Genomic DNA, 13,344 nt, shown 5'->3' with positions numbered 1-13,344 from the left:
GAGGTTGCAGGTTTCAAAACACAGGGTTTAGAGCCCTGCCCTGAGACTGGAGAGGGGTGCCCACAATATCTGGGAGGTGCCACTGCTATTAGTGGTAGAGAGCCTGTGGACTGCTATGTCTTAGTAAGGTATGTGGGTGATACTTGGTAGTGTTCTGAGAAACATTTTAACTACAGGTTGTACAAGAATGTGTGTGGAAAACTGTGGAAAATGGTGGAGGTTTTTTTTTCAGTTTCATCATGATGGTTAAGAGTAGGTATTTTAATCTTTTTGCCTTAACTTGCTTGTTTGTTTTTTACAATGAGAAATTGAGAATACTTCTTCCCTCAATAGATATTCATGGATCAGTTATTTTATTACTTCTCCTAGATCAAGAGGTTGAAAAATAAACAGAAAAAAAGGAAAATCATTTTTATGATGATATAAACTTGACCTGTTTCTATTAGTGCACACTGAGTGCGCATGTTAATTAACTGAAGAAAAGCAGCTGTTTGTTAAACTTAGATTGAAGAACCTTGAGAGCACTTTTTTCCCTCCTTAGTAAATTGTGTGGGGTGGTGATGGTGTCTTACCCCGCCCCTGCCCCTTTTAACCCCTGTTTTGCCACCTTATGATATGAACACTGTTTGGCAAGGGGACAGTTTCATAGAGCAGCATTCTGAATTAATTCTTTCCTCTAGTTCTTGGCGTAATGGAAGTCATAAACATTGTAGGGCTAGAAAATCCAATAAACTAGGAAATCTTTCAGGTTGGCTGTGTGGAATGGAGGTTCCCTTTAACAGAGCAGTTCCCTAAAGGGCTGATGGGGTCTCCTGGTAGGGGTCAGACAGGATAAGGTGAGCAAGCTTTTTGCCACACAGGTGGAGACTGGAAGTGAGGGGAGTTACTTCCTCAAAAGTCTTTATTTTCTGAACTTAAAAAGTCTCTGGATCAATGAAATTAAGAACTAGATCCTGGCAAATGTCATGCAGGATCTTTGTGTTTAACTGCGAGAAGTGGGTCAGATTTGAGTAATGCCTAGAAAAACCACTATATTTTCATTGTGCAGCAGGAAGAATAAATCTAGTGCTGATCATTCTGAAAGAAGGGTGAAGTTTTAGTCAGTCAGATCCTTCTGAATCCCTGATCCAGGTTTCAATCTTCATCTCAGGTACTGTCCAGAATCAGCATGCGTAGTGTGAGATTTAATGAAAACCCAGCATCTGCTGGTGGAATTGAGGATTATTTTCATTAAGCTTGATACATGAAAGCAACTCGGCTAAATCCACAGCAGCAGTTGACTTGCACGCAGTCTGAGGGTGTTTGTCTTTAACATATGCCTCTTCATTTAGCTAATGTTGATGTCAACAATTTGTTTGGTTTGATACAGTGTTTCCCAGTTTTCTGTTTGTTTCTGTCTTGTAGTGGCTGTATACCCAAAACATTTTGACATTTTTCTTATACAAAGTATCTCTGGCCATGCCAGAAACTTACTCAAGGCTTTTGGTAAGTCATTTCACTAGCTTTCTCCACATACAATTTGAGTTTCAGGTAATGCATTAATTGAGCTTCTTACTTTTTTTCTATTTTTTTTCGTCCCCCACTGCCCCCCCCCCCCCCCTCCCTTTGCCTGTGAATTTGAGAACAGAGCAATCTCATCTTCTTTGGGGCAAGTGATGTTAAGTCAAAGCTGTATCCCTAAGTATGACATCCCTTGAGTCAAAGCTACATCCCTTATGACAGATTTCTGTCTCCCTGAGAATGTTAAAAAACTTTCATTTTTTGCACTTAGCCTTCTTTTTTGCCACTTCTCGATTTTATGGTTGATTTAAAAATATGCTTCCTCCAAATCTTGTACGTCTGCTTTAAATTATTTCTCCTACCAGCAATTGGATGAAAGTGTAAAAATTTTAAGCAGTTGAAATGTAACCAGTCTATCAATTCTTAGCAGACTTAACCTGACACGTTGGGGTGGTGGTGGGTGGTGTCTCTTATCAAGGAGAGAGGTGCTGTCTAAAGCATAATTTTGATTTAATAACAAAAAAGAAAAGCAAATGATGCATTTGATTTAGGGGTATGAAACTAGTGTGTGATTGCGGGGAGGTGGGGGTTTACGGTTGTTTTTGTTTCTTCTTGTATTTTGCAGCCTGGTCTGTGCTGAGCTGCTCAGTAAGTATTGATCAGTACATAGCCTCGGGATGTACACATGTCAGGAGCAGTTCACTGATGGTCATTTCTTCTCTGTCCCCAGAATGAAGGCTGTAGCACTGTTTCTGTCTTTGAAAAAGTGGAACACTGTTGAGTACTCCAGGTGTTGGCTTGAGTTGGTTTGCATCAGCACAAGGGGGCTGAAATCTGACAGAAATCAGAAATGTGATTGAGGGGCGTAAGACATTGAGAAAGTGAAATTAAAGTGTGGGAAGGCTTGCCTTTAGGAAGGAGGTTGAGGAGGCAGATTTTTGAGCAGGTGCTTTTTTGTGTAGAGATCCATTCTTTTGCAGTGTCAGATTATTGCTAGGCCTATTTATGGGGTGAACGTAACAAGGCGGAAGAGGTTTTGAATCACTGATCTTGTTCTTTCTCTTCTTAGTACACTTTTTCTGTGTGTTGTCTTTGGTGATCTTTATTTAGGTTTTCATTGTTTATTTACACTGCCACTGTAACTTCATGAATTCTTTAAATCATTCCCTGTCTAGAGGGGAATCTGGACAGAAGTATTCTTGCAGCTTTAAGTCCTGCTGACAGGAGGAGAGAAGAAGAGAGCTTTTGTCCCCTAGAGAAAAGTAGGGACTATGGCCATTTAGAATTGGACAGACATGGTCGGCTTTGAAGGGAAGTGCTGTGATGGGAGTGCTGCCTTTTATGTTGCTTCCTCTCTGTTGGAGCCCCTTGTATTAAATCTCTTTCGGGAGACTGGATCCGTTTGCAGTTGCACACTGTTAGCAGGTGGGGTAATTATGTTTTAGAGGGATGATGGAGGTGTGGGGGGAAATGTAAGGAAGCATAGACTTTCTTACCTTATTTTGAGAGCTTTCATTCAGACATTCCATGGGACAGTAAAGGATAGCGTTTTCTGTATGAATATAAGCCAACAAAATGTGATGGAGAACAGACTGGATGTGTTTCCCTTTGCTGATTCCCCATGGAAAACCTTGATTGCCATTTCCTCAAATATGTTAATGTCTTGCATGCACCCTTTAAAATAAATTTCCACTTGATTTTCCTGCCTTTCATCAAAGGCAGGTACTAGAGGTAGGGAGGGGCCCATTAAATCTGGGTGTCTGTAAGTCTCTTTAAATTCATGTTAGGAGTAGGGCAGAGAGAGGTGGTCTGAGGTGAGGGATTATGGTTTTATGGGAGTGAAGCTGGGTTGCTAAATGGTATATTTAGTCACAGAAAAGCTTTTTGGTTCCCCTTCTCTTCATTCTGATAATTTTTTTTTTTTTTCCTGCTATTGTTACTGAAAGATTCGATATAGCTGGAGTAGGTTGCCTCAAGAAAAAGAGTAGTTGTCTTGAAATAAAAGTATTATTAGTTGCATATGCCTCATAATTCTAGGTGTGATACTTGCAGGGAAGAGTACATAAGCACTTGGATATCAGTATATACCTGTATGTTCAGTATGCATGTTGGAATTTGCCTTTTGCCAACTATTTTGATAGTAAATGTGGCTCATTTGAATTTTTACAGAAGTGGGTGTGAGCTTGGCTGAAGCATATTTACTTAATAGATCGAGTGCTCAAGAATATTTTTGAATGGAACTTTTTTCCATTCTAGTGTGGGCCTTTATCCCATTCTGACATGAACCCAGCTTTGTTTTTCGTAGTAGTAGGCGACTTGGGCTTTATATTCCATATGTTGATAAGGTGATGATGGAAGAAGAAAATACAGGACAGCTCAAGTTGGTATTTTGGAACTGGAGGAGAGGCACAGTGTCTATTCCAAGGAGGAGTTGTAATCTGTAGCCTCTTCAAAGAACATGAAAGCTAATACTTACTGTTTTCATTTTTTTCTTACCCTTTAGGAAATACTGTTGTTCTGAGGCAGAAAACGGCTTCCAGCTCCTTCTCCGGGCACACACCCTGCCCCCCCTTCTTTTTGCCTGAATTAGAAGCTCCAGGAATGTGCTAATCGGCATCGGCCTCTTCAGAAAGGTAAGAGGTAATTGTTAACTGCTTTTCGAGGTGTCTTGCCTGCTTCCCTCCTTCTGGAAAGGAGGGTGATGTTGGAAGTTAGAAGAAGCTTGTCTACATGGAGTTCAGACAAGTCTTCTGGTTAACTTGGATTGCCCTTCTAACAGTGTGTTGCAAACAGAAGCTTCCTGCACTTCTAACTCCACTTCTATGTACAGGATATGGTCCCTTGGGAAAAACCAGAAGATGGGATACATTCTAAATGCTTGCAGAGAGAAAAATAACATAACTGTTGTATTGCAGACTAAATTAACTAAATCTTTATCTGAATATCAGCTTGGATGAAAAGACAGTGAGTTAGGTCTGGAGAAGCCAAGCTGAAGAATTCTGTGTCAGAAAGTGCTGCTTTTATTATTATCATACATGTACATCTACTCAGTTGAACATAGATTTTTGGTTGTTTAATTGTTTTGGTCTTGGGTTTGTGTTTTTTTAAAACTCGATTGTCGTCTCAGGGGTCCTTCATGGTTTCATGGCTGGTTGTACCACTGACAGATAAGATGGGAACCAGCTGGAACCCCAGCTCTAGCTCTGAATAGTGTGTGTTGTGAAGAGCTGGAAACAGATGGCAATTCTTCACCTCTCCAGACTTTTTTTTAGTTTTGGACAGAAGTGAAAAATGTGGTGGGTGAGAGTTCAAATGCAGTGCTTTTTTTGTAATACTTCTAAGCAATTAAATTTTGTAGTTATTTGGTGATGTGATCCACATGTAACGCATGTCTGTCTTTCCACTTCAAGACATTCAATGTATGTGTCAGGGTATATAAAGTACAAAAAATTAGTGCTGTGATTCACAGAGCAGCCTGAGCTGCACGAGTAGTCAGCTGCTAGACAAATGCATATATATATTGCAGTACCAAAACTAAATATTTAGTTAGGTATTTGCTTAGGAACTGGCTGCAAAGCTTTGAGATGTCATTTCCCATTCCATCTTTGTGAAAGACATTCTGTCTAGACCTCAGCCATTCCAGTTCACAGTTGATGTCTTAACTTAAACCAGCTCTGAGAAGGGGTTTATGCTAACTTGCCAGGCTCTGAACTGGGGAGGCCAACGTGTGATATAAATTTTTCTGTCAGATTTGCTCTGTGGTACTAACTTTAGTGAAGGGTTTGGGAAGACAGCGCGATGCAATAATGTCTTAAATTGCCCCAGTGAGATTTGTCAGAGTTCATTTGTCAGACCCCTCAGACTTAGTAAGCATGCTAACTTCTCAAGGATAAGCTGCAGACAGGTAACGTGCCTTGGGATGTTCCTTTTCATTCTCCATCTCATTCTTGATGGTGCAGAGGCAAGCTAAGTCTTTACTGAACAGCCACTACCAGTTGCCTGGCTACCTTCTGCAATAAAGCTAATTGACCTAATGGGCAAATGTTTTTGGGAATAGAAGAAGCAGAAGCTGAAGCAGAGACAAGGAGAAGCATACAGACCAGCTAAAGGGTTCTTGAGGCGTTTCCAATTTCCCCAGGGCTCCTTCTATGAGATTACCTGTCTATCTCTTTGTCTCGTATCTCTTAATGCAGGAGGAGTGTCAGACTCCAGGCCGCTAATCTTTGTTATTATGGAAAGGCTGGTTACACTGCTCTTCTTGCACTTCAAAAATGGCAATCGCTGGTCCCCAGCTGGTTCCCTGAATCTAACTTAAAAACGGATGATAGCTTTTCTCCTTGGTGCCAGACTAAAGAATGAGCTGCCTGTGCTGTTGCAGGCAGGCATTGCCTCCGCCACTGATGCTGTGGCATGCTGAGAGGAGCCCGCAGAAGCTGCCTTGTGGCCTCTGAACCTATTTTCTCCGAGACAAGTGAAGGCTCTGTAAAATTCTTTTGAAACACAGAATTTTGGGGCACACTGAGACGTGGGAGGCTTGGCTGAGCTGCAGGTGTGGAGGAAAGCTGCTATTAAGATTCGTAGCTCCAGCCGAGTTTTTGTACAGTTTCTGAATGCCTTCAAACTCCCTGGGTTGGGGGCTGAGGGAAGCACAAGCTTTGCAAGCTGTTTTGCAGGATCGTGGGCATCGGTTGTTGTTACTGTCTCCCTCCCAGCACACGTCTTATGTCTTATGCAGTGACGTGCAGTGGAGAGAAGTGCCCCTGCTGAATTCATAGGGTCAGCTGAGAGGCCGTGCACAGCCTACTGCCATTTCCCTTTGGCTGGACGCTTCTGTTTGTCCCTGTCTTGTGGCACTGGAAATTTGGAGGGGATTCCCTGGCTGCTGCTCCCCTCCTTACCCTGCATATACTTCCTGAGTTGCAACACATCAGACGGCTCAACCCTCTGAAGCCATGGTTTGGGAACAGCTCCAGCACGAACACTTTGTCTCTATGTGCTCCTTTCTGTCCTCACAAGGAGAGGGAAACTGTCCCCATGTTGGATAGGGTCCCTTTCCAGCTGCTGCAGCGACTTGCGCGCCCGGGAAGTGTATGTTGCTCAACTCCTTTAAATGGTACCTTTGTGAAACATGCTTTAACTGTCTGCAAATGTATGGTATTTAAGCACCAGTCTGTATTATCAAATGCAATCATGCAGACTGTATTCTTCGGGGTGAAAAGCTTTTGGAGGACAGGCTGGATGTGTTAGTGAAATTTGAGAACCAAAGCAAAAGGAAAATCTTGCCCATGTGTTGGACTAGAGCAGGTTCAGGAAAAGGTGGAGAACCGGGAAGCATATACCCCTTCCCAGACTGGAAAAGTTGAAGGGGGACAGAAGGGAGGGGAGAGGCAGGGCAGGGACAAGGTAACAAAAGATCAGGCTGGCTAGCGGCCCACAGTTCGCTGTGTTTTGTTTGCTGCCTTTAATGCTGTGCTTTCCTCCCCCATTTCCTCTAACTAAATTTGGGCAAAGATCACTTTCAGTGTTTTTCTTGCTTGAAAGAGCCACCGTACCTCCATTCAGATCGTTTCAGAAGTTGTGTTTCTTACCAGTGCATCTGGAATTACGATTTTGCACTGACTTTTGAAAGAACATTTATTTCCCTCATTATTTCCCCATTTTCCTGTCTCTTATTTGTATCAGCCTGAACCATCTCCAAAGGAAAGGTGATATTGCTGCTAGCTAACATTTCAGGTGGGTGACACTGTATGTTAAGCAGCATGCCTGTAATAATTTACCTGTCAGTGGGAAGCTTACCCCATTTGTTTGTATTTCTCTTTTCCTATATAAATCAAGTTCCTAGCTTTTGAGCATTTGTAGAGCATTTCAACAAGGTGTTTGTTTCAAGTCTTGGAATTTTGTTCCTCCTCAAATCCTTTGAGATAAGTATGGGGTTAGGGTTTCTCATTCGGTGACTGTATTCAGTAAAATGAAGTGTCTGTCAAAGCTATGTAGCACCTTATGAGAGAATGACAGGTTCTTCCAGAGTCCTCAGTTTGCAAAGCCTTAGCCATCTCCCAGTTTAAATCAGGACTTTACCACTGCTTAAGGCCTTTAAGTACTTAATTAACTTTATGTTAACAATGAGCCTTTGCTCTCTTGTTTTTTAATGAAACCTTTGATATTTTTCTGATTTTCCTTTCATGAAGGTTACAGGTTTTAATTTTCTATTCTGATATGGAGAAGATTTAAATCTTAAAAACTTTATTGGAGAAGAAGAATGATTTCCATCCCAACAGTGCTATTTTCAAGTCATTTGTACATTTAGAATCTGTTTACTATGTAGTGTATAGCATAAAAAAGAAAAATTCAGAAAGCTGGATGCTTATTTTATACCTCCAAAAATATGTTTTTTGAGCATCTTCAATGGTTTTAAATGCATAGAAAGTGGAGAGTTCAGAGATGAAATTAACTTGTTCTTAAATCACTTCTTTCACAAAGTCTAAAAAGTATTAAGAAGCACAGTAAGAATTTGGCATATCTGGGCACAAGAAGGTAGGTTAAAATGGTAGTAAGAGACATGAGTGTGAATTTTCTTATCCTTTCAGTTGTCTCGGTCAGCTCTTTTCTGAGGGCTGACTTCACAGGTCCCTGCAAGTGAGTAAGTAAACAGGGTTGCAGGCAGGGGTGGTGAAAAGACTGCAAGGGCTTGCCTCAGGGCATCTGTATGTCTGTATCTGTGTGGAGGCCTGGAAGGTACTATCTTCTCCCCCTCCCCTGCCCCGCTGGTTAAAACACTTCAGTTCTGTAGTGCTAGCAGGGCTCTGGGTCACTTGGCTTTCCTCCAGTTTCAGCAGTTATGGTCTGCCTACCTCTCTTGTCCTTAATGCAATTTGTGGAGTTTTTGGTGGTACTCACGGTCATCGTGTGTGAGGTGTACAGACCTACTTTTGAGTACGAAGCTGATTTTACTTATTTAGGAGTAAGCCCTATGTGGAGCGGTGTGTTACCTCGTGCTGGGGCTTCCTCTCTTTCCCTGCTCTGCCACCCCAATGAACTGCAGTTGGGTCATTGTTCTGCTACTGTTTGCATCCACTCCTCGGTGTTGAAGGGATGGTTCTGGAGGCCAGGTGTCTGCCCACCACCTGCCCTGGTGTGCAAGTAATAGCCCTGAGCATTGAGGTGGCTTTTTGCACTCTTTGGAGCTTTGCAGGCGTGCTAGGAGGAGCTCTGGTTTGAATGACTTGCAGTGGCTGCTGCAGAGTGCTGGGATTACAAACCGACAGTGCAGGAAGTTTTTTGGAAAGAGCCTGTGGTGCTAATCCATAATTAGTGGCTGAGAGGAACAAAGTGTAATGCATGGGTATTAGTGTAGGTGGCAGTTTTTGGTATTTTGCTTTTGCTTGTATTACTTGTTAATCCCTCAGAAATAAAGCTGGAAGGTCCAAGTCAGTTTTGAATGTTGTCCTTAATGCATTGTTAATGTCCTTAATACGCTGTGGAAGTTACAATGGAAAAAGACCTGTTTTGTTGCCTGATTTCCTTACAAAGTGATGACCATCCTCTTCTGCTACGGGCCAACCTATCTGGGTGCATACTGCTCCATCCTTCAGCTATGCAAAGACGCCTGTGAATTCCTTGTATGTTTGAATAATTTGCCCATTAAAAACCAAAACAAAACTAATAGCAAAAACCAAACCAGAAGAATTTTTCTTCCCAAAACCAAATATTTTAAAGTATGAACATATAATCATGAGTTAGTGTTTCAAAGCCATGTTTCCCAGTTTTGTTTGTCTCCTACTGTGTCTGGTATATGCATGGTTTAAGGTCTAGAAAATGTGGTGCTGCCTGGGGTGTTGGGAGGACTTGGGTGCTGCTTACAGCTCTGGTGGTGGTGAGGGGGGTCATTCATCCTGTCTCATCCCTTTTGGGCTTACCCCATGGGAACCCTCCTGTTCAGTTAGCCCAGGTATTATAGTAGAGAGCTGTGCTAACATCTTGTTAGCTGTAGGACAGAAGACACTTGATCTCGCAGGAAACCTTGTGTTACAAAGAAATTTTGTCTGGAATAATTCTGTGCAGATTTGAACTGGCTGGGTAAATTTATACTGGGAAGTGCTTTGTAAGATGTGGCCTGAAACATTTTTGATCTGGTACTGATGTCCTTAAAAGCCAGATGAAGTGCATCAGTGACTCACGGTCACTTACTGCCCTGCTGTGTGATGTAAACCAGATCTTCCTTTGGTGCCTTCCCTCATAACAGCCCTGTCTGGCTGGGCCGTGAATTTCAGGCTTGTGCTCATCGTCCATGGTTCACAACCTAAACATGCTCTTCTCTTGAAAGAGACCTCTTAAACTGCTTGTAACATAAATACCAAGTTTCCAGGCACTTTGGTAATATTTTACCTGTGGTTTACCTTGATTGAACAGGAATTTAGACTTATAATGTTAGGGTAACGCAGAAACTTTATTTCCCCTTCCCCCCTTCCTTCAAACTATGAGTTTCTTACAATTTTAGGATCTTTCTGTCCTCTCTGTGAGCAGTGTTGCAAAAGAATGGACGCTTAACTTTTTAAGGAAGATAAAGGAAAAAAAGGGAAGGTGGATGGTTTGGGGTTTTTGTGGTATTTTGTTTGGTTGGTTTGGGAATTTTGTAAATTATTTTTTTACCCCCTACTTCCCAAACACCTTTGGGTATTTGTGACACTCATAGAAATCAATTGAATAGAGATGAAAATTGGGTATATGAAGTGAAGCACTGTTTGCCAGCAAAATGAGCAGCTATGATATATTTCAGTCTTCAGATGCTTGGCTAAATAGCGGTAACATACGTTTTTTGCTGCTAGAAATTGAGATTTTGGCGGTAATATGCAACTGTGAAATCTGTAGGCATATACTGTAGCAGAAGCTGTCTTGATTCATATACAGCACATGGTATTTGGCTTGGGAGAAAGTTCTTAGCTCTCTAAGAAAGTCAGGTTTTTGATGGAATTGACTGCTTTGTGCTTCATATTTAAAATCGGTTCATTCTGGGATGACAAGTGAGTTGTATGTATTAATGTTACTGTTGTTTCTCCCCTGTTCCCAGCAACCCAGTGTATTTCCTTGGCTCTTTCTTCTTTCCATGCTGTGTCTTTTCAAGCTTGTGATCATAATTACAGTGAGAAGTAGATTATATCCATCTGTATATTCCAGCAGGGGAATTAAGCCTTGGATGAGTTTTGGACTGTGAGGCCTTTCCTTCTTCATCTATCTATAAAAGTGTTTGTGGTATGCTGGAAGGGTACTGGGGGTGTCAGTCCGAATGGACTAGGAATACAATGTTGGTATAAGGAGAAGAGAGAACAAAAGGAAAAGGATGGAAGCATGCAAGTGGTGGTTCACTGGTGTCACATTAATAGAATCCTCAAATCAAGTGCTCATTCATTTTAACCAGAGGTTAATTAGAGTAAGTAGATAAAATGATAAACTGCTTTTAATGAAGTGAAGCAGCTTTATTAGCAGTAAGCAAAAGGCAAAATATTTGGTCTCTGGCACATGTGGTTTTCATGGGGACTGTGGTTTGCCACCAGCTTTGGAGCACACTAGCCTTTTTCTTGCTGTGCTCTGCAGGCCGTGCTCTCTTCGTGTTTCAGCATGTGGCTGATTCAGAGTGCAGGAGATCGAATCAAATCAGAAACAGGTATAAGATTTAAAAAACAGAAGTGTTCCTTACAGATCTTTCTCTATGCTAGAGACTAGCAGTTGCCAACTTCCATACTTCAGATGCTATTATTTTTCTTTGGAGATAACAGGCTTTATGCTTACACAGCAAACAAGCAAACAAACAGAAACCCGGTGTGAGAGTGACCCTGTTTGAAAGGCAGCCATATGATACTGCTGAATAACTGCTAACACAACCTAGAAACCAATCAGTAGTTATCTACCAATTTGCAACTTCAGAACAGAAACCCACCAGGGAGTTACTGCTTGTGTATGTGTTTAGGTGGAGGGCCAAAGCCAGCATGTCATTGGCTACTAAACCCTTGTTCAAATGATCCTCTGTCCTCAGCAGTGCATCTGTGCTGTCATGGTGTTCCCCAGTGTGTCTCCTGAAAAGCTGTAGAAGCCATCAGATGCGCGATGATGTGCATGGCCAGTCCAGGGTTACAATGGGAAATGCCTAAAAAGTTATAGATAAGTGAATGACGAAAGTACATGTATAAAGAGGGAAGCTTTGTGGAATGATGAAATCATTTACATTGGGCTAAGTTAAATTATTGTAGACGTCCACATCGAGGCTTGAAATTTAGCTTCGCTTATGACTGTATAAAGATCCTTTCTGAAATAATGGACAAATTGCCAATTTTAGTTAAAAGTCCTGTTACAGCAAACGCCTTACAAACTGGCAGTGTGATAAGGCTACTGTAGATGAACGTGATTTGAGCATAGGATGCTGGCAAGTAAATTGTCTTCCCCCCACCAGCGTTTCCTTAAAAGACTGTGCTTCCCACCGCCATTCAAGTGTAAATCCCTTTGTAACAAAGGGGCGGCTGGCAGCTCCACCGGTTCGAGAGTACAAGTGATCTCGCATGCTTGAGTTGAAAGCTTGAATCCCTAAAACGGAGAATGCTGCTATAGAGGGAGACTTTCAAAAGGCTTCTGAGAATGGCAGGGGGAAAAGCTGTTGAGATCCTTGAAAGCACAGTGGCAATTTTTCTCTTCGCCATAAAATGACCTAGAGATGAGCTTGACAAAGGGAAAGCTGCTGTTCAGGTGAGGTTGCAATCACCAGCTCTTGGAGCTGTGTTTTACTTGCTGTCCCCCTTAGGAACAGCATGCTTCTCTACTTGCCAGCACTGTATGTGGTGCCAATATTTTGTCTACAGCATGTATTGAGTTGCTTTTAGATTTCCTGTTTGGATTTTTCTTTCTAACAACTTCATGTTGTGAGTCTCAAAGCTTCAGAATTGTAACTTCTGGGTATGGAAAACAGAGTAGGAAATCTTGGACCATGTCTTTGGACCTCATCTGAAAGGATGAGGTTAATCTAGCACCTTCTACAAACCTTGTAAATATTTGACTGGCTACTCGGCACACAGCTGAACTGGTTGAGTTAATGCTTAATGTGAGAAGGGTCCTGAAGTGCATAGCTTAGGTGATGGGGCTGAGAAGGGTCATGGCGTGAGCCAGAGCTCACCATGAAGACATCTGTGCTCCCTGTCCTCCAGGATGGCCACCCCTGCAGATCTGCAGGCAGGAGGAGGTGTGAGATAGCTGTGTCCACTCCAGGGAGTAAGCTGGGTGTGTTCAGGTGCCAATAAAATAGGTTTGGGCTGTCCCACTGGATTTTCTCTGCCGTGATGCTTTTGCTGGTTTAGCAGCAGTGTGGTAATTTCTGACTGTCAGCTGAGGGTGAGCATCTGAGGCTCTCCACAAGTACAGCTGGATTTGGCAGAAAGTTTTAATGCATATATAAAAATGGCACCAGTAAGTAGTTGTAGCTAGTAGCTGGTCACCAGGGAGGGTCAGTGACAAATCTGGACCTGAGCATGTTAGAAATGTAAGAAATTGTAGGTTATGATACCTGTCGTATCTTGATGATTTCAAAATATCCTCTTCTTGTGTTGTATCACTGCAGTGTTCTGAATGAAATGTTTTCTAACATTGGAAAGTTAGCACAAAGATCAGATTTTAAAATGTTTGCAGCTTTATGAACAAGTTGAATGAAAATGTCATTGTTTGTTCTATGTGAAGTAATCAGTACAGGACAGCTTTTGCATTTCTGCTGTAAAGTTGTACCACCTCAGTCCTTCCAAGTGGCAAGAACCTTTTAAGGAAACATCAGTGCAAATGGTAGAAGATGATTTCTGAGAACCTGAGGAT

At 42.0% G+C, this 13,344-nt stretch overlaps 1 protein-coding gene across 7 annotated transcripts in view; it reads left to right on the top strand.

Annotated features, from left to right (window-relative positions):
- ZMIZ1 (zinc finger MIZ-type containing 1) overlaps nt 1–13,344 on the top strand; it is a 359,666-nt gene that overhangs the window by 47,630 nt on the left and 298,692 nt on the right. For all 7 annotated transcript variants that reach the window (XM_040605424.1, XM_040605427.1, XM_040605425.1 and 4 more), the window contains exon 2: nt 4,004–4,133. The gene's annotated coding sequence lies outside the window, so the exon portion shown is untranslated. The remainder of the gene's footprint in view (nt 1–4,003; nt 4,134–13,344) is intronic.

Source organism: Falco naumanni, chromosome 9 (genome assembly GCF_017639655.2).
Source record: "Falco naumanni isolate bFalNau1 chromosome 9, bFalNau1.pat, whole genome shotgun sequence".
In the NCBI taxonomy this organism is placed as follows: Eukaryota; Metazoa; Chordata; class Aves; order Falconiformes; family Falconidae; genus Falco; species Falco naumanni.
Note: the sequence above shows the minus strand (reverse complement) of the source record. Positions and strands in the feature narration are given on the sequence as shown.